At 43.7% G+C, this 21627-nt stretch overlaps 1 protein-coding gene across 2 annotated transcripts in view; it reads right to left on the bottom strand.

The window, feature by feature from the left end:
• The window catches only part of jade2 (jade family PHD finger 2), a 185294-nt gene extending 164718 nt beyond the window's left edge, over positions 1–20576 (bottom strand). The window contains exon 1 of one of the 2 annotated variants that reach the window (XM_071461493.1): positions 19737–20576. The gene's annotated coding sequence lies outside the window, so the exon portion shown is untranslated. The remainder of the gene's footprint in view (positions 1–19736) is intronic. The other variant, XM_071461492.1, reaches the window with a different exon arrangement.
• Positions 20577–21627: the final 1051 nt, after the last annotated feature.

The raw sequence follows: 21627 nt of genomic DNA, 5'->3' as shown, positions 1-21627 counted from the left end.
TTTTATCTCCATTATCTTGTTTTCATAATCATCGGAAGCCAAAATCATGATTGAAAAATAAAATCATATTAATCAACCAGGCCTACCTCAGACCCATGCCAAGTCATTCCAAGCAAAGACGCACACCGTACTGCTGACTCCCAGCAGATTTCACAGAGCAACAGTCAGGCGTTGTCAAGTGCAATAGTCCAAATCCCAAATATCACAGAAGGCTTTTTGACATGTCACAGGATATGTAAATAATACAATTTCACAGCAGGTTTGGATTTAACAGAGGCTTGACACTTCATTTTGGAATAAAAACTTTTCAGTCAACCAAACTGAAAAGAGGTGAGAAGTTTTCACACTGACATATCAGTGAGCTTGTGGCAAACTGTTGACATTTGGTTAGCTGACAATGCTAACGAGCCACGCTTGGTTAAGTGCAAAACTCCAGAAACATATTCCTTGTTGCAGGAAGACAGCCTTAAATGATTCTCCCTATAATTTTGTGTGTGTGTGTGTGTGTGTGTGTGTGTGTGTGTGTGTGTGTGTGTGTGTGTGTGTGTCCTCCTTGTTTTTACGGCAGCAGTTGGGGAGTAATTTTGATTTTGGGTGCACAGCTGTCCCAGTTTTGGGTCCACTTCGGGTGATTTAGCTGTGAAGCTCTTCTTCTGTATGGCTGTTATGATAAAAGCTCTACCTCCAAGCAGTAGCCAAATCCTTACTTGATTGTATGCTTACTCAGAAGAGAAAATTAGAGGGAATTATAATGATTTTCTCTCAGTACTGCACCATTTCTTTTGCAATGCCTCCACTTTTCTCACTGTATTGACCAGAGTGGGAAACCCTCTCCAGCCGGTGCGGCTAATTTTGGCTGCTGAAGTTGTTTATTTAACAGCCACTTTCACAACACAAAACAATAACGTAGCTGTCCTATTTTTCTGTGTAGTTGTGACGTAATTCCTGATAATTGTGTTTCTATTCCATTTACTGGCCATTGGATTGAAAAAAAAAAAAAAAAAAAACTTTATTTGATTTATGCTGACTGGCTGATTTATGTTACATATCCATTAAGCAGCCACATTTACTGGCTGGGGTTCAGTGTCTCTGTGACATGTAGCCGTCATGGGGCTTGAACCTGTGATTATAAGCTGGCAGGACAGTCTCTTTAACTTCTTCACCTGGTGGCAGCCCAGCGTTTCTGAACGTGTATGTAAGGAGAGAACTGCTGGCTGGTGAAAGTGAAAGAACTGATGGTAATTGGAAATGTCACTTAAAATCCCCCTCCCCTTCTCTTTTGGAGCCGCCTCACCTAAGGCACGAGGCAACTGCTGAAAAGTCTCCAAGTTCATTTTCTACATCTCCCTGACTTATTCTTTCTGTCCACCTGAAATCCTTCTTTTTCCTTCTACTTTATCCTCATCCTTAGCTTCCAGGTCGACAGGATGTCGCTCCGACTCTCTCTCTCTTTCATGCAGTACACACAACCCTGTCTCAATCAGTTCAGTGAACCAGAGCCCACACTGGAGATTGAGATATTTCTTGTTCTCTGGAGAGATGGAGTGGGTGAAGGAGAAAAGGGAGAGAGAAAAGACTCACAAATGTACAACTTCATCTCAATCACTCCAGTGAATCAGACTCCGGGTCTGCACTGGGTTACTTCCTGAGGACAAACAGAAAAGAGACAAAAAGAGACACAAAGACGAGGAGAAAAGAGAGACCTACAGAGACAAACAGAGAGAGTGTGCGACAGTCTCACTGCTGTCTTGCCAAAACAGCTGTAAGAGCTTCTATCTCTAGAGCCAGAATCCAAATGCTTACAGCAGGGCTTCGGTTTTGGTGTGGGATTGTGGGTATTGCACATCATTTAATTGATTCCTGCAAATCTATCACTCCTAATGCAGGAAACTCCCACACACATTTACAGCCGTGTCTGACGATGTTCAGCCAATGTTTGCACCCTTGCAGAAAGTGGGATTATTTCCACCCTGGACAACACACGTGAAGTCATGCAAACAGGGACCAATGGCTAAAATGTAAATGTGCATGTTCTGCACAGAAAAAAAAACCCAGAACCAGAAGCTGACAACGTTAACCATCAGGATCCTCAGACAGGAAACTGTACTGTTACTAAGGAGGCAGCAGTCCAAAGATAAGTTTCAGGCTAACTGGCTCAGAACATATCAATGGCTCAAACTTGTCTTTGTTATTAATTGGAAAGAGATGAAACAGAGGAGACAGAGTGCAGGGAAAGAATAGAGTATGGAGACAAGACAGAAGAGGAAGCTACCAAAAGAAAGACTAAGGTCACTGATGCAGCTCAAAGAGATGACCACTCAGAGAATCCCTTAAAACAAAGGAGAGCGGCGAAATGCAACCTAAGGTAAGAATTGGACAAGGTAAGACCCGTAGTGTGGGCTATAAATCCCCCTGTGTGAAGCACTTAAGGAGGGAAACCCCATAAATGCTTCACATTAGTATCAACTTCCAAAACAAAGAGTCCACTTTCTGTGCACATTTTGCAGACAAGCACACTATACAAAAGTGGAAAACGGTATGATGCACACACTGTGGTACTTATTGTCCTCTTTCCACAGCCTCTATTCAATACTACAATAAGGGACAACAGACAGCCTCGGGTAGTATCCAGCAGACGTGTTATTGCATCATTATTACCTCCACCAAGGAGGTTATGTTTGTCAGCAGAATTATGGAAAAAGTCCTGAACTGATTTGCACCGAACTTGGTGGAGGGATGGGACATGGGCCAGGGAGGAACCCATTCAACTTTGAGGAAGATCTGGATCATTATCCATGAATTTGATTTTTTTTCTCTGAAGTCTGGTGTATGTTGTTTGAAACTGGCCTTGGCAGAGGTACAGTACAGTAATGTTCTCTATGTGCTATATTGTATGTCTTTTGTTTGGTACATTATTATACATTAAACATTACTATTAAAGAGACTGGAGGGTCAGCACTGATGTCCCAAATACTGGGACAGGTCTTACTAATGCAGCAAACCTGGGAGGGTGGGACAGTAGAAATGTTGAGTTGTGTTATACTAGGTGATCCCACAAAGCTGAGTGGGAGGCAGAACATACAGAGTAAAGCTTCCCCACAGATGTCCCCACAGAGCACTTTGGCTCTAAGTCAATAACAGTAAACACAAGAATACAATGATGAATAAAAATGTCAGGCGGTACAATATGAACATCAGTACAATACACATCCAATTAGACCACAGGTTAAAGCCAACATCACCACTGTCATCGTGACTTGTCACCCAAACCATCAGAAAAAGCAGCGACAGAAAAGAGGCCAGGAACCACACGTCCATAGGTGGTAAGAGGCCAAATCATGTTTTGTCTGAAAAGCCAACAGCCAGAAGCAGATTAAACTCACTGTGTAGACGGTGCTGGGAGTCCAGTAAAATGATGAAATGATGATAACATCTACAGTCGCCAATGGAACTTTTCCAACTTTTCTTTTTTCTATATGTGTCTGAGGTTTGTACTGCATTATACTGTTTTTTTCCAATCACTTTAATACAGTGTGTCACACTTAGCTGAAACATCTAGTCTGGTAATCAGTCGATCAGAAAATTACAATATTAACATGTCTGACAAATATAATTATTAATTTAATCCAAAATTTATCTGGTTCCAACTTCTTCAGTGTGAGTATTGTTGTTTCAGTAAGTCTTACATTAAAGAAAGCTCAGGCTCTAAGAAACTATGATATCATATTTATTTAGTATTTTCTTATATTTTCTTATACCAAACCATTAATTGGGAAATGGAGATAATAACAAGCTGCTTAATCAATTATGAAAATTATTCTTAGTTGCACCCCTAATTACATGGGATATGTATACTATTGGCTTTTGTTGAATTATGATCTCATGCTGTACCATCACTGTGTAAACCTACACTTTGTCAGAGCTGAAGCAGGACAATAGCTGGAGGCAACCAGCTGTCAGAGTTGATGAAACCATATTGTACGTAGCAGAGAACACTATCAGACAGAATGAAATACAACCATATCGTCAAATAATGTGGTTCTGGTGGAGCTGGACATTTCTGACATATAAATAATAGGTCTCCTGGCTAAATGAGGGAATAAAAAAAAAAAAGGTTTGGAAACGAGCAGAGCGAAAGGAGGGAGAAAAAAAATGATCAGAGATTCAGAGATCAATATGGGAGTGAGAAGACAGGGACCATCAGTCAAACGAAAAAAGAGCGATATCCCAAAAGATGGAGGCAGACAGAAAGATGAGAGTTAAACTGGAAAAAACATCCAGACAGGAGACGATATGAGGCTAACAAAGACAAACAAGTCAGAGAAAGGCAGCAGGAAGCAACCGGGAGTTTCTGAGTTGGACGGAAATGCTCTGCTCATCTCAACACACAAATTTACAGCATATATACAACAACATATTAGAAAACAAGAAGACATGTGCACAACACACAAGAAAACATTAACCACCTTCAAACTTTAAACTCTCCACATCCTGCTTTCATCAACATGCTATATTAAACCCAAGCAGCTTTGGTAATGAGCTCATTAATTTAAATAATAAGTTAAAGGTGTGATGATGAACTCTGTGTCTTAAAGAAACAGTTTCAACAAGGTCTGCTTTTCTTTGTTAAAATGAAAATTTAATAGGAGGAACCCGTTGTGCAAGTATAAAGATGTTTAATGTCATGTGTTGTATTGTTCAAGTGAAAACACACAGTCCGGCAGACGCCATAATGGAGACAGGAAGTCCTGCCTAACGTATGATTGTGGCGGCCTGGTCCAAAAATAAACGAACCAAGCACACAGATGTACAACATCTGTACATGAATACATACATCAGCTAACACAGCGGTACATTCAAACACACTCACACTGCAACTATTGCTATGCTAACCGCTGCCCTGAGGCCAAGGTATGTTACATTAAACAAAGCTATGGGGTCAATGACGGGCAGCCAGACAATGCACAGTGTACACACTCACATGCGCGCACACACACACACGTACAAATAAAACAGAGAAAATGGCCAACAGCATGGCAAGCAGCAGGATTTGGTGCGACTGATGCAAAGATAATCATCCCTCTGCTGAACGTTAAAATGTAAACACCAGCCAAGAACACTATTACTGTCAGTGGTAAAAGATCAGTCTGGTCCGCTTTAGTCCAGATTAATCCTGGAGAGTTAACTAATCCAACGTAGTCTCGATTACTCTTCCAGTAAGGTTAAAGTGGGTGGAGCTACGCTGAGAATTCCATGTCACAGACCTCTGTGTACCAATCAGAATGATAACAGGGAGAACTGTCCCACCCTGATGCGTGAAACAAAACTAACAGGACAGAAGGGAGATATGAACCAAGCCAAGTCGGTGCACACCCACAGAGTCCCGAGAGAAGGGGCCTAATCAGGCAACATAACTGAAACCACTGTGTTGGTGGACTATGGGTGCGTAAGGGTTTTAATCTCTTGGATAACTTGTTGTATTGATGATTTTGATTATCAAATTGTCCATCTAATTACACCATAGCCTGGCTTTATTATCTCCAGACAGACACTAACCTGATGAGCATACGGTTGATTTCACTTCGATCATTCGGCCTGAGGTCAGGGTCATGTGAGCCGAGTGCCCTAACCAGATAGCAGTGAGTGGCACATCTGTCCTGTTGACATACCTCTCAGTCAACACAGATGTTGCAGTAATGGTTGCTGGGCAAATAAACCTGAAATTCAAACCTGGCTCAGACTACACAGGTTTAGACGGCCACCTCCTGCTCTCATTTTCACGCCTGTATAAGCCACATATTCGATGGATAGTTTTGTGTCAGCCCAAGACATTTACAATAAGACAAACAGTGAGAAGGTTGACTAATGCATGCTGGGAAAGCCAAGCCGCCTGGGGAGCTAATTAATTGGCTGACCATGACACTGTCGAGAGCACTGTGTCTGACTGAGCATTTAAAGAGAGCTATTCCCTGAAAGGTGCAACAGATCAGGCCTGAGAAAACAGCTGTATCTGGACACCAAACTGCAGGTGCAAAAGAAATCATGTGTCAGCTCCTTTTACCAGTTCACAGGATCTGTAACACACCCACGCCCAGGCTACTAAAGTAGGGTAGGTTTCAGCACAGAAAAAGTTGGATGAAAACAGCCGTTACTGCTCAGAGTAGTAGCGTGTGCTTGATAAATGACTGTTTCGGGGTGTGCTCACACTCCCAGCATGTTTATAGCAGCTTACTCCCTCTCTGGAGCATTTCTTTGTTTTAGGTTTGCTCATTTGTGCAGGTGAGAGCAATGCCAGTCAGGCTGAGGAAGCCTGCACCTCTGAATCTCCCTCAGTGATCCAAGTCAAATGTGATTATGTAACATAATCCAGTCCTATGAAAAGGGCGAATTTCTAAAAGCTAAAAAAGCTTGAGCTTGACTTTTGTTTATGAGCCTTGATTTGCTAGTATCTAGTCACTGAGAATCTCAACAAACCAAAAAGGCAACAGAGTAAACAAACCCTTCACTTCAGCCACTCCAAGTGGCACAGTCATCAGCACTGTTTTCTCTAAATCAGACTCCACTCAGGAGGACTGAAGTCTCTACACTGATGTGCCTGCTGACATGCTCAGACAAGGACTTTCCCCCAACTGCACTGAGTTTGTGCTACCACAGGCTTTTAAGTCTTAATCACTACAATGGAGTTTGGATGTGGAGAAATGTCATAGCCTGGTAGCAACACACCAATCTTTAGTCACTCTATTAATCACTTTAAATCACTAATGAGTTGAAAAAGGTGATTCAGGCAAAAACCAACGTTGAAAAATGATCAGACAGCATGTGCGCATTCTACTGAGCCTTGCTTGTGAATTGTGTATATAACAGAGTATGAACCAGATTTATCATCTCAGCTTCATTGGTGAAGCCTCTGAAGCTTCATTGGTGTCATTTTCAAGACAGCAGATGCCACTGCAGACGAAGCGTCATAAAAAAAGCAGTATTTAGCTTTACAACATCTTGACAGCATCGTACGGTCTACCAAAGCCAGGAATAAATGTGTTGAAAAGTACTGCACTTCAGTCCGATCATACCTGTCAATCAAACTGTGTGACTGGGACTGTGACGTCCATTTATTTCTTTCGATTTTCCGTTAATTTTGTCACTTCACTAGAAGGTTGTGCCAGTTCATGTGATAATTTATTTTGTGAAAATTACCAATGTTAAGACAATGATTCGCAGACATCTAGCGCTTTAGTAGCTGGGGCTGCAACAAACCTTGTTGATGAGTTTCCAATTAATCCATTCATCATTTGATCTATAAAAATGTTGTAAAACAGATATTCCATTAACACGGATACAAAACAGAAATGTTTTAAATGCTCTCATTAAAGAGGCTCAAATGAATGAAAATGTTTGACCATCAATTAACAGGCAATTTATTATTAATCAACAGGCGATTAATTTATAAATCATACTCTGATTAATCAGCTAATGGTTTCAGCACTAAACTGGCTGTAGCTTTAATCATGACCAGTTTATTAATCAGTGATCAGTGAAACATATATTTGCAGGACTTTCTGTCTGTCTCTCTGTCTGTCTCTCTGTCTGTCTGTCCTCTAGCCTCCAAATCCATCTGACTGGCTGCGTCCCATTTGTCATTCTGTCCATCCTTCTGTCTGCCGATAAGCTTGCCATCTGTCCTTCTGTCTGTCTGACTGCTTGACTCTTTGCCTTTCTGCCCGTCTACCCTTTTGCCTGCCATCTGTTTGTCTGTCTGCAAGTATTTCAGCCCACTGCTTGGCTGTCTGTCTGGCTGTCTGTCTGTCTGTCCCTCCCTCAGTCAGCCTGTAGATGACAGTGCATTTACTTCAGCAGAAACACCGGAGTGGGCTGGTGTCTTTTCGCAGCACTTTGCAGCACTTAAGGTCAGCACACAACAATGGTTGCCATGATGGTGATCTATTATTAAGAGACTGTATCTGCAGAGGCCCAGCAGGCAAAACACACACACACACACACACACACACACACACACACACACACACACACACACACACACACACACACACACACACACACACACTTACAGTGGTCTTTCTTCACACAGTTTTCCAGCTCCTTAGCCTAACCTAAACCTATTTCTACCCTAAACCTTAAAACCATCAAACAGCCCTTCGAAGTTGAGATGATCAGCCAACATTTGTCCACACGACCAAAGGAAGACGTGTACACTCTAGGACTGATTATAATTAACCATTGACCGATAATATGAATTTTGACTGATTAACTCCATCAGTTAAACAGTTCAAATATCTTGGGACATCAGTACAATCTGAGCAGCAATCTCACAGGTCCCACAGTTAACAGCCTGTGTACCAGACTAACCCCACAGCATCTCGACATGTTGCTATTTCTGAATAAAGACCAGTAGACAGGCCGTCCCCTATGCTGAGGACTGAGGTGGGTCTGGCCTGTTTATTTTATTGAGGTTTAATGCCAGTCTGACTCTGTGTTGAACAAGCAGTAGCCCAGCTGTTCACACCAGAGGTGATTCTGCTCCTCTGCTCTTTTTTAGTCACACGTTGAGCTGATTTTTATAACAACCTCATGAATTTATAACGTGGAGCTTCTTAAGTGTTCCTGGGCGTCGCTTCTTCTGCAGCGATGAAGTTAAAAGGACCATCACCTTGTGTGTGTGATGTGTGATGATCTAACAGGAGGGGCTTCTTTCCTGTGTGTGTGTGTGTGTGTGTGTGTGTGTGCTCATCTGTCTCGCTCTCTGTTTAGACACACCACAACATCGTTCTGGTCCACTTTACACACACTCGTCTATTCAAAATAGTTCATTTTCATCTTGTCAGTTAACGGGTAATGGTTGGTTAACGAGCGTCGGCTATCAGTCTGAAAAAAAATTGGAAATCAACATACCCAGAACACAGACACACACACACACACACACACACACACACACACACACACACACACACACACACACACACACAGAGTGCTCTCTTGAGATGAGTAGGCAGTCTGGCTGTCAGGAGAAGCAGACAGATCCATCAACAATAAACAGACATCAAGTGACTGCTGGAACATCTGGAGACACACACACACACACACACACACACACACGCACTCACGCACGCACTCACGCACGCACACACACACAGGCAGATATTGAGATACACATTGTTTTTTTATGTATAAAGCACAACAAGCATATAAAAAGGCTATAAATCGTGCAGGTGATGTAGGTGCTTACACACATACGAACAACAATATGAGGAAGTGAAGGTGTTTGCCAAACAGCACACACACACACACACACACACACACACACACACACACACACACACACACACACACACACACACACACACACACACACACACAGCTGGCCGGTGCTTAGAGCTCCTTGAGGAGCCAGAGGTCAGTCAGTTTGATAAAGAATCCTTGCATATAAATTGCTTCATAACAAGTCATCTCTCTGAGGCAGTGCTACGTCTGTGTGTGTGTGTGTGTGTGTGTGTGTGTGTGTGTGTGTGTGTGTGTGTGTGTGTGTGTGTGTGTGTGTGTGTGTGTGTGTGTATCCAGGGTGGAGGATTGTATATCAGTGAATTTACTGTGTGTATTTGCGGGCCTGCATGTGTCTCCTTCTCTCCTTGTGATCCTGATGTATGTGTGTGTTGATTGAGCAGGGTGACATCCACCTGCCGGGGAAACAAACAGACTAAAAAAGTCTAAAAAGCTTTTGGCAACAACCACAGCAGGAAAATACAGAGCTGCTCTCCCCTCACTTCCCTCTCTTCTTTCCTTCAGTCACTGTTCCACCTTTAACCTCTCTTATCATCTGCTTGCTATCCCCCTATCTTACACTGATACTCCAGTCATCTGTCCATCATTACCTCTCTACCTCTCCTTCAGTCTCTCTGTCAGCCCATTCCTCTCTCTCTTCCCCCCTGTTTGTTCTCAACCCACCAACACAGAATATTTCCTCTTCTTCGTGGAAAAAAAACAACAAGCAAGATAAGATGGGTTGGACATGTGTTTGTGTGTGTGTGTGTGTGTGTGTGTTTGTGTGTGTATGCCACTTGCCTGTGCAGTGTTAATGTGCGTACCAGTAAGACAGCAACAGCTACAAGGCATGCAGGGAAGACTGCAACACAGACACACACACACGTCCAAGTCTATTTTCACTCTCTTTCCTTCCCTCTACTCTCCAACTCATCTTCCACACACACACACACACACACACACACACACACACACACACACACACACACACACACAGAGCTATTTTTGGACAGAGCCGCTAGAGAGAAGGTAGGCAAAAGAGAGAGGTTCACGCCGACGAGTTTGACAGGTATAGAGAGAAAAAGGCACCAAAGAAAGGAATCACAAAGATTTATAAAGTGAGGTTCAGAGACCAGGGAGAGAAAAGACAGAGACAGAGAGAAACAGAGAGACAGACAGAGAGAGAGAGAGAGAGAGAGAGAGAGATGGAGAAATAGGGTAACTATTATGAATGAGCTGAAAGAATGAAAATGTCAGGATGTGCGGGTGCATGTTTGAAATTGTGTGTGTACCAATCTGTGAAGGCAGGTATCAAGTATTTAGTATTTAACATCAAACACACACAAACAAGCACACACACACAGTAGAAATGCAAGCGCTTGCTAAGAAAAAAAAAAGAAAAGGAAAAAAATACATTTGACACACATCACGCACATCAAACATCCCATGCTAACAGGTGTGCAAGAAAGAAGACAGCAACCTGCTCAAAAGCCAAACATGAAAGCTAGAAACACACACACACACACACACACACACACACACACACACACACACACACACACACACACACACACACATGCTTGGTGTGTGGATAAAACTGGCAAGAATCCATCTTTCAACACCCGACCATTTCAAGAGGAGGAGCTGATGTTTTCGGTGTGTTGTCTAGATGAAGCCCTGTGGTTCGTATGCTGCGTTCAAAGAAGATTTCCCATCAGCCATTCATCTGACATTAAAAGGCTAAAAATTTGGGTAAACATGGTGAATCTGTGACATCTAAGTAGAGTAACAGGCAACTGGAAGCTATTCTCGACTGCATGCCAAGATTCTGGTTTAGACTGTCAGAGAGGTGTGTCCTTACACCAGTTCAGTTCTTGTGCAACCGAAGTTCAGTTTTCAGTTTTCAATGTGTTAAAACGTTTGGTCAATTGATCAACAGTAAATTAGCAGTGAATGAGCTGGATAATTGATTGATCACATAAGCCTTTCATCAATAAAAACTGGCAAACATTTGCAGGTTCCTGCTTCTCCGTCGCAAGGATTTGCTGCTCTTCTCGGTTTCGTGGCTCTATGGACTGAAATATTTCAACTATTAAAAAAACTGCCATGACAGTCATGGTGCTCAGAGATGACGCCAACTGACTTTGGTGACATCTTTGCCTGACTTTTCCTCCTGTACCTACAGCAAGCTGACATTTTTTGGTTTTCAGTAAAGTCTCTCAGCAACTATTGAATGGATTGCCATGACATTTGGCGCACACGCACGCACGCACGCACGCACGCACGCACGCGCACACACACACCTGTGTGCCCCTCAGGATGAACTGTAATAACATTACTGATCCCCTCCTGGAGTGAGATAATTGCACTCTGGTTTCAGGATATTTGAGAAACAAGTTCAAAATCTCAAAAGAAAGCTGGACAAAGCCCCTTCAATGCCGGACTGTCGATTGAATACATTTGTTAACATGAGCTGTTGTGCAGAGGAATCCACTGACACAAAGAGAGCTGCAACCGAAAGGTGGAAAACCACAAATAAACCTGAAGTGCATAGACAAAAACCACAGCACACCGTGGTGCTTAACTTCTCAGCCAGCAGCTTTAATGATGTGCTCAAAACCTTACTCAGTAGCACACACACAGACACACACACACACACACACACACACAAACATCTCCTGACTGACTGGAAGGCTCAGAGCCACTTAAGTGCAGTCATGAGTCACTCTCTGATGCTGATATCACCATCACCATTCCCATCAGCCCTCTCCCCTGTGGTCCCCCCCGCTGAACACTCCGCGGGGATCCGCTGGATGGAAGGAAGCTTGCTCCTCATGTCAAATACAGAAGACTGTTGTCTCCGTAAAGTAAATTAGTTTTTTGGTATTGCTCTCAGGGGAGCAAAGCCTCCCTAAGTGAAGTGTGAAATAACACAGAAACCAAAAAAAAATAAATGCTCCCTGCTAGCTGTAGCGTGGTTTAAATGAGGAACGCTAACGATGCTAAGAACCTAGCTTTGGTCCTTAAGGGAGAGAGATGATTCCCGAAATCAATCATCTTGCACATTTCAGTATTTCTCCACAGATGCTGCATTTAGGCAGGGAGGCGTTTTAGGTGTAGGTGGCTTATTAGTAACTTTTTCAGACTTTTTTTGCTCCATGCCTCCTCTGACATGACAGACAGGACCAGCAGGTTTAAGTTATTTTTAGCTCATTCAGCCACGTCCAAATGGGTTTTGTTTTGGTGGCATTTACACTGACATTTCATTCAGGAAGCCCGCAGTCTCACCTTTGTTCAACAACTGCTGAATATCTGGCTACCACCTCGTGTCAAATTCACCTATTTACAAATGAAAAACTTCCACATGCTGTGAAAGTGAAGTTCAACCAACTATTGTTGACGACGCCACCATAAATAAAAATCTGACCAAATCACTCACAATCTTGATGAAGCAAGTTGGCAGATTTTTTTTCTCCCCACCACCACCACCACCCTGTTATATCACAGCTGAATGCAAGCGTGAAAACAAACATTTAAAGTATATGGATATCTGTCAGCATCCAACCACAATGAAGAATATTAAAGTAGGCGGCTGTTTAACAGGCGCTAAAGGCGTCAGTGTGATTCAACTGACGTGCTTGTCGGCGGTCCAACAGACTCTGAAACCACCCTCCCCTCACCCATTTCCATTGTCAGAATTATGGGGGATTGCTCCTTTATTTATATATATATATATATTTTTTTTTTCCTTTTGTAATTTTTGTGGCCACAATCAGACAACCTCAGACACCTCAGGCAGCGACTGGCCACATATGCAGAGGTGAGAAAGTAGGCAGGAACTCGAATGCCTCTAAGGAAAAAATGTGTCCAAAAATGTGTGCTGTTATCCCCATTTGAACATTTAGCACATCAAGTCCCTTCTGTACAACAGGAGGCTCTTTCCTATCACATTCAACTGTGGCTGCTGGAAACAAGTATCAACACTTCTGCCTTCAGATGTGGTCAGAAGACACTGAGAGGAATCATAATGGGACAAGTGTTGTACAGCGGCTGGCACTCAATATTATGATTGATTTATCCTAAGGCTGAGCATAAAAAATACGAGCTGCTCAAATCAACAGTGTGAGAAACTCTGGGAAGAAATTAAGAGAAAAAAGAAGAAGGAGCAAAGTCGGGAACGAAGACTGGAGGAGTGAACAAACAAGGGAGTGAAAAAAATGAAAAGGAATTATGCAAGAAACTATAGAAAGCTATACACACACATTCAATACATTCAAACACGATATGGACACACACACATGCACACCAACCGAAGAGGCGTCGGGTCAAACAAACGAGCCTCAGAAATCAAATAGATTTCCTTTATCACCTTGCTGGCTCCAGCCACCAGAACATTAACACAATATTTATTGATGCTGCCACTGCTCCTGCTGCTGCCGCTGCATTATGGGAGCAGAAATGAGAGAGAAGAAAACAGAAAGAGGGTGAGAGAGAGAGAGAGAGAGAGAGAGAGAGAGAGAAAGAAGAAATGAAAAGAAAAAGAAAAAAGAAAGAAGAGGCAGAGGTCCAAATAATTTTCTAACTAAGCCTCCCGCTCCGTCTCCTGAAATCTGCTGACAAACAATGAAGGAGGTGAGTCTGAGCCAGCGAGGCTGGGGCCCTGCCAAAAACCCCGGAGGAGAGAGAGCAAAAAGGAGGAGGACAGGTGGGAGGAGGCAGAGAGAGAGAGGGAGAGAGGGAGAAAGGAACGTAGAGCGAGATGGAGGATTGATCCCTCGCTCCCCATCTCCACTGCCATCAGGAGTTCATTAGCTCCTGGAAGGGAGTGAAGGAGGGATGAAAAGGACAGAGATGGAGGGTGAACACTCTGCCCTTCACTCCCAGTGACCCCGACTACCACCTCCCTGTTTATCTACCTGCGCCTCCCCTCCGCCACCCCTCCTGTCGTCTTTCATCCTACCCTCCCTATATCCCCTCCTCTCCTCCACCTACTTCCCTCCCTCCTCCGTGTCCCTGCTGGCTTCACCTTCTTGGCTTCACCTTTGTTACATTTCATCTACTCCCTCTGCACCGCTCTTCAACTACTTCCCCTCCACCCCTCATCACCATCATTCTTCCTCTTTCTTTCCCTCCACGCTGCCCTTTTCCTCCATTTCAAATTGTATTATTTGTAATTTTTTGTCTATATAAAAACTGAGTCTCTAAGTTCTTTTCAAGGTCTTCAAACTCAGCTGAACAGCTATTTTCAATAGACCAACAGTAGAAATATGTAACCCCCCACCGCCCTTCTCTCTGAACCTCAGATGCTCCTGCCTTTTTTATTCATTTTGATATATTTGATGGTTTAAATACATATTGAGCACAAATAAAATGTTCAAGGATGGCACAGTGAGTCAGAAGCATATTTCCATAGTGGATCACCAGGTGTTCAAACAGCAAAGGAAGGTCTGACATACTGTTTCTGTCTGTTGTTTACTTGCCCACTCTCTCCCCACAAACACACACACACACGCACACACACACACTCTCCTGAAACTCTTCCCATCAGGAGCTCAGGCAGCATCTGTCAGCCTGTCCATCAACGTGCTTACAGCCTGCAGACGTTTTATTTTTTTTCCCCAAAGGAAGAGCAGGAGTTAGTAAGCAGGCAGAGAGAGTATGTAAAGGATAATAACACACTTTAATAAATGTTTCTGCAATATAGTCTTTAACTCTCTGGGTAGAAGAATCATATGTATAATATACTTTTCCACCACTGTAATCATGAATCTGTTTTTTTTTTTTTGTTTGTTTTTTTTTTTAATGATAAAGCCTGACACCACTGATTAAACCAGATTTCTTGCAAACTGACTTCTAAGACGCATGAAATGAAAATGCCAGTTTGACTTCTTGAGTACCCTGTAGTTCACGGTGATGGATATCAACTAGACAATCTGACATATGATTTTCCATATCTACAAAGATACTGTAATGTATATAAGGAAATGATCGTCTCAGGTGTTTTTCTGTTAGATCTAATTTTGGGAGTGGCTTTAAAAAAGGGGAAGTTAAAAAAAATAAATAAATAATAATAATAATAATACTTAAGGGGCGACCTGATGGTCCAATGGTTAGGGTGGGAACCACATGGGCCCTGAGCAGCAAGTCCCCAGTTGGTCTCCCAGCCAGCTAGACTGTTTGAAGCCTATCATTCCCCATCTCCCTGCGTTTCCTGTCTGTCTCTATCAAATAAAGGCATAAAATAACCAAAACAAAAAAAAAAAAAAAACGTATAAAAAGGGGAAGTGATGATTTCAAGTCAAATATCTTGTTTTGTACAATAAACAATAAAATAACACTACATTTACAGAAATATTATGTATCATAATTTATAATATGTACCGAGTCCTACATAGGGATTGCTGTGGTTACCATCTCATTTGCTGAGGGGAAATGAAAACATGTGAAATAAGTACGAAGGACATGAAACATAACCTTGGTGAGATACGCTCTAATGATATCACTGTCAACTCTGTGGTAACAACATAGACTTCACTCTGAACTATGACCAAAAAAAAAAATGGATCATTAATTTTATCTGAAAAACCATCTGCTGCACCAGAACGTTCACTGCTCTTATTCAGTCAGCGAGGGACCAGTGAGCAATGAAGCACATTCCAATTACTCCTGCAAAAATCTTTCTGCGAAATATGTGTACCACTTCCTTCCTCCTCGGTGATCTGTGCAGGTGTGCAGACTTTGCAATTATCCTTAACTAACAAGGCTGAGTCACAGTGGAACAGGAAAATATCAAAACAGCCCCCCCCCCCCCCCCCCCTTCGCTCGAAGTCTGACGTCATGTCCTGCCCAATGAACAGCAGGTTAGCATGCATACGCACACACACACACAAACACACTAAAGAACCCACTAATGAGGTACTCGGCCACAGCAGGGTCATCTACTGAGAGCAAACGTTGACACAACACTACACAGGGGCTAATGCAGAAGAACATGGCTGCAGCATTTAATCCACCGCAGGGTTGGTTTCATGTTGCAATCCTTGTGAAACATGACAAAGCCTGCATGTGAGGAAACCAGAACACTCCCGACCTACACACTCACAACAAATGTAAACTTGTTACCACACATTAAGAACAAACCAAATATCAGCTTAGTGGTGTTTTATTGGCTGGTGTTTGATTTCTGCAGCTAAACTGTCGACGTGATTAAGTGACTTATAAGTCCAGTAACTCCCAACGTGATCTGACCCTGAACACTGACAGGTTTATATTTGTTATTTGTGTCATTTATGTTTCCTTAAAATGCATGTAAGTGTAATAAAAGTGTAATAAAAGTAGTTTTAAAATGTAACACTTTATATAATAATTCCTGTTATATTATAGTGCTGTAATAGAAATTCTATGAAGTTACTTTCATGTCTTTTATTTAACATAATCAAGTCTAAGAAAACATTTTAATACTTGTTTCATTTTTTCGGCTTATTCTGTCTCTTTACATTCGTCAAACATTAATCATCAGAATCGATATCAGAAATCCAACATCAGGCTCTTCTTAACATCTAAAATCAAAGCATATATATGAACTACACACACACACACACACACACACACACACACACACACACACACACACAAAAATCGGCTAGTAGTCAGCTAGTGCTAATACCCTTGTGGCCGACATGCTGGTTAGTTAGTTATCAGAGCAGAGCACAGTAAAGAGCTAGTGACATGACAGCTAACCAACACGCCTCCAGGCAGCCACACGCACACACATGCATGCACACACACAGACACACAGACACACAGACACACAGACACACACACAAACAAATCCCTCAGCTTACTTGGTTCCTATCCTTCTTATCTGACATGTATTACTGAATCACACACACACACACACACACACACACTTGCCCTGAAGCCTTCTATAGTAATATGTGTAAAAACATGTACATGCACGGGTGGGTATGCAGGTGTGTGTGTGTGTGTGTGTGTGTGTGTGTGTGTGTGTGTGTGTGTGTGTGTGTGTGTGGGATTTAGGGTACAGTTTAGGTGACGTCAGTGGGCCATTCATGAACAACACCCCTCCTCCTCTTCCTCCTCACTACGTAGCTGCTAATGCGATACAACGCACCACGTGGGGGTCCTTACCCCCTTTTCTAGCCAATCAGAGCTCACCGCTTAACGCAGCAGACACAAATACACACACACGCTACGCTACACCCCCCCCCCGCCCACACACACGTGTGCGTATGTACACATGTGAGGCTTAAAAAGGTCTGCATGCTCGAGTTTCACATGACATACTGTACAGGGAGAGTTGATACGTGTGGACACACATTTATTCCTCCTGGCTGTGCATTCACATAACGAGAGAGATCACAGTAACACCTTGATGACGAGGTAATGAGGGGAAAGATGGAAGCATGGGTTGATGGATAAAAGCTTGGGGAGGAGCAGAGCTGAGGACTGATGGAGGGGAAAGGGAGCGATGGATGAGTCAAGGGGATGGATGAGGAAAGAGGGATTGAAACATGGATGACTGGCTGGAGGGCTGTCATCCAAAAAAATGAATGCAAAATGAAAACAGCTCCCATCCCTGTTCTCTTGCCTTGTAAACAACCACTATCTCTGGGCGAGAGAGAAGAGAGGAGAGCCTTGAGGGAGGGGAGGGAGAAAGAGAGAGAGAGAGAGAGAGAAAACAAGATAGCACTGCATCAGAAAAGATGTGAAAGACAGAGAGGGGGATAGAGGGACTGAGACAGAGTTGTTATGCCCCCACACGCCATGACTCATCTCCGGTTTCATACCCAGCGGGAGGAGGGTTGTGTATAAGTGTGTTTGTGCCTGTATGCAAGAGTTTGTTGAGAGAGAGTTTGAAGAGCATGGTACATGCATCTGTACTTGAATATGTGTTTAGAGTGAGCCAGAGGCACACTGAGGGTTGTTGGTATGTGTGCTCAAGTCAAGCTTGTTTGTGATTGTGATGACGATGATGTGTGTGTGTGTGTGTGTGTGTGTGTGTGTGTGTGTGTGTGTGTGTGTGTGTGTGTGATGGTGGTGGTAAGAGGGGGGGATTGGGGGTGCGCTGTCACAACCGGGAACATTTAACAAGCCCCCAGATGATTCCAGCTTAATTGATTCAAGGCTAGAGCCAGTTCAGCCAAACATGTGCCATCAGAAAATTAATACCAAAAAAAAAATCGGGATAAATTGCTCCATCCATTAATGATCAGCACTAATAGGCAGACATAATATTCTTTAGAGGTTCTCCAGGCAATTATGAAGAGTACACGGCCACAAAGCACCGCTGAAAATCACACCAGAGGCAAATGCCCCACTTACACCCCATTAATCCTGCTCACATCTGACTCCCAGCATCAGCACCTGCATCCACATGTGAAGTCCTTGTGTTGTTTTTTTTTTTTTTTTTCCCTCCTCAGGAAAGGATGAAACAGCCACACTCATCCAACCCAGGGATACAGATAGCACTCTGACTTAGATGAGGTAAACAACAGCCCCCCCCCCCCCCCCCCCCCACCTCCTAAAGCCAGCTAGATCTGCACAGCACGAAGCAGCAGGAGGAGGTGGTGGAGGAGGAGGAGGAGGAGGAGGAGAGGGTGAAGGAGGCAGAGAGGAGTTGCTCTAATTCCTTGATGTGTGTATGTGTGTGGTTGCGTGCTCAGCCTTCCTAAAAGCACTGCTGCTCCCCCTGGTTTCCTCTCTCTCTCTCTCTCTCTCTCTCTCTCTCTCCCCCCCCCCCCCTCCTCCTCCTCCTCCTCCTTCACTAAGGAGTGAAGGAACCTGCAAATCATCCGAGGACTGTGAACGTTTGGTGCCACCACCCTGCACCCAGACCTGCTGCCCTCCATACAACTTCATCTCACATCCTACACCTCCTATGTGTCTATACATGCATGTGTGTGTGTGTGTGTTTGTGCGTTCACATTCGCCTGCGAGTTAAACTCACATTCCTCGCCACAGTGCTGCAAATGAGCCTATTTGTTGCAATTACGCGCAAAAATAACCCACACTTGGACACTCTCCAACTACCCGCTCGCACACTTGATTCCCACCGGGGCGCGTTTCTGTTACGTTTGCAGCACAACATGGCCAAGTTTACCCGGTTCATTTCATCTCGGCCAATGCACGGGCTCTGGCTCCAAATGGGGTTATTTTTGCCTTTTCTTTTCTTGCAACACGCAAAACGCATTACCCCTCTCGGGTCGACGTGCACCGCTCAGGGTACCGACACTGTTCAGAGCCCCCGCCGCTAACTGTGACTGACAAGCCCGCTGCAAAAAGTGCGTACCAAGCTGCTGCTGCTAGCCTAGCACTGGGTATAGCGCTAGCAGCAGCAGCAGCGAAGTGGACTTCACTGGTCCTGCAACACTCCCACTTTTAATTTTATCCTTTATCCGTACATTAGTGGTGTCTTCTTTTTTTTTTTTTTTTTTTTTTACCTTGATCGCAGTCAGCTTCGGGTGCAGAGACGTCCTCAGTCCTGGACGGCGGCCGATTCCCGGAGATTAGGAGATCATTGGGAGCCAGGCACATGTAGTTTCACAGTGGAGGGTTTAGCACTAGTTCAGTTTGCCCACTCAGTGCCCTGGCAGGCTGCTAGCAGTGCTGCTAAACAGCCCCGACTCTGAATCCACGTTGGGTGACAGGACTGTCCCTTCCCCTCCCTTCCCTTCCCCTTCACGGTGCTGGTGCGTGTTGACAGCGCGTCAGCTCTGCGAAGACCGACCACCGAGTCCAAAATCCGAAATAAAAATCCGAAAGTGGCGGCCGGACTAAGTTGCAGCCTTCACAAGTCAACAACAACAAACACGGCGGTAAGCGGTGCCGCCGCTGGTCCTGCTGCCGTTCACTGTGTGGCAGGCTGCGAGGTGCGCACAACACACCGCTCACAGGAAAGCATGTCGCATTTTGCAAAAAAGCAGCCCAAACGTGGTGTCAAAAATCCGGCTGTGTTTTCCTCTCCGGTGCCAGTGGTGCGGGAGGCGGGAGGCGGGGGGGGGGGGGGGGGGGGACGGGGACGGAGAAGCAAGAAGACGAGGGGTTATTATTAAAAAAAAAAAAAAAAAAAAAAAAAAAAAGAAAAGGATGCTTTATTTCCAAACGATGAGTCAGAAAAGATCGCAAGCCAGTTTCGCAACGTCCCTCCTTCAAAAATAAAACACTGAGCTCTCCTCGCCTTCACTTGCTGCCTTGCCTCGCTTCCACTCCTCTGCCCGGTGTACGTGCACACTGCTCTGCACAAATGCACAGGCGGGTCTTGTCTTGCAACCTCTCCTCCCGCCGCCCCCCCACCACCACCACCACCACCACCACCACCACCAGAACCAAAAAGACAACACAGAGAAAAATCAGCTCTTATCATCAGCTTGAAAACTCTTTTGGCGCCATATTTATGGCGTACTTTCAATTCACTGTTACCGCAAGCTGCACTTCCTACTCTGAGAAATGCTAGATTACTGCGCCTCGGAGAGGAAAGGATGGGGATTGAACCTCCACCTGCCAGCTCTGTGTCGGTGACACAGGTTTACTTTGTGACAGAAAGTGTTGAAATGGGACGTAAATAGCTCATGTGCTTGATCTCTGGCCAGTTATTATTATCAGGCAAATTTTCTGAAATAAATACATGCTTCAGTAATCATTCTACAAATATGTATAATCTTCCCAACTTTATATTAAACTACATTTAGCCCCAAATTTTTAATTAGTAGATTTAATAGCATAACTTTAAAAAAAAAAAAAAAAAAAAAGCAAATATATATGAGAAATACCTATAAGGGGTACAAACTGTAAATATGATGTCACCTTAAAATCACCTAAAACAATGACCTGATGCTAAAAGGTAAATCAAATGACTTAAAGTATCCCCCTCCCAGGGCTGATATTTGACTGGACTCCTTTATGTAAGAAGAATTATGTTAAGCCGTCTGACTCATACACAACTTGCACTTCACAGTAACTTTCAAGTTCATTCTCAACGTGTCTACATCCTATATTTAAAGGCAATATTTATTTCTCACCATCACCATCAACTGGTGTCAGGATGATTGGCAGCCGGTTCAAAGAGAAGGCCTGTGGTGGCACTTTACTGTAAGTGATATAATATCTCTCCTTCAGTGACTGATTTGCTCACAGCAATCCAGGGGAAATGGCTGGCAAATAAATTACCTTCCTTCACATTTTCTCTAAAATCTATATTTAAAGGGGAGGAGGGTGTTTGATCAATGCGTAATCTACTGCCGTCCACTGTCTCTAAATCACTGTCCTCTGCCTGTTATCAAGCCGGACTAGATTTTCTTGTGTTTTCTCTACCGTGCACAGTATAGTTTCACA

This window comes from Trachinotus anak, unplaced genomic scaffold (assembly GCF_046630095.1).
Source record: "Trachinotus anak isolate AG129_WGS33_773 ecotype Australia unplaced genomic scaffold, CSIRO_AGI_Tana_v1 ptg000024l, whole genome shotgun sequence".
In the NCBI taxonomy this organism is placed as follows: domain Eukaryota; kingdom Metazoa; phylum Chordata; class Actinopteri; order Carangiformes; family Carangidae; genus Trachinotus; species Trachinotus anak.
The sequence above is the reverse complement of the archived record's forward strand: the minus strand, read 5'-3'. Positions and strand labels throughout refer to the sequence as shown.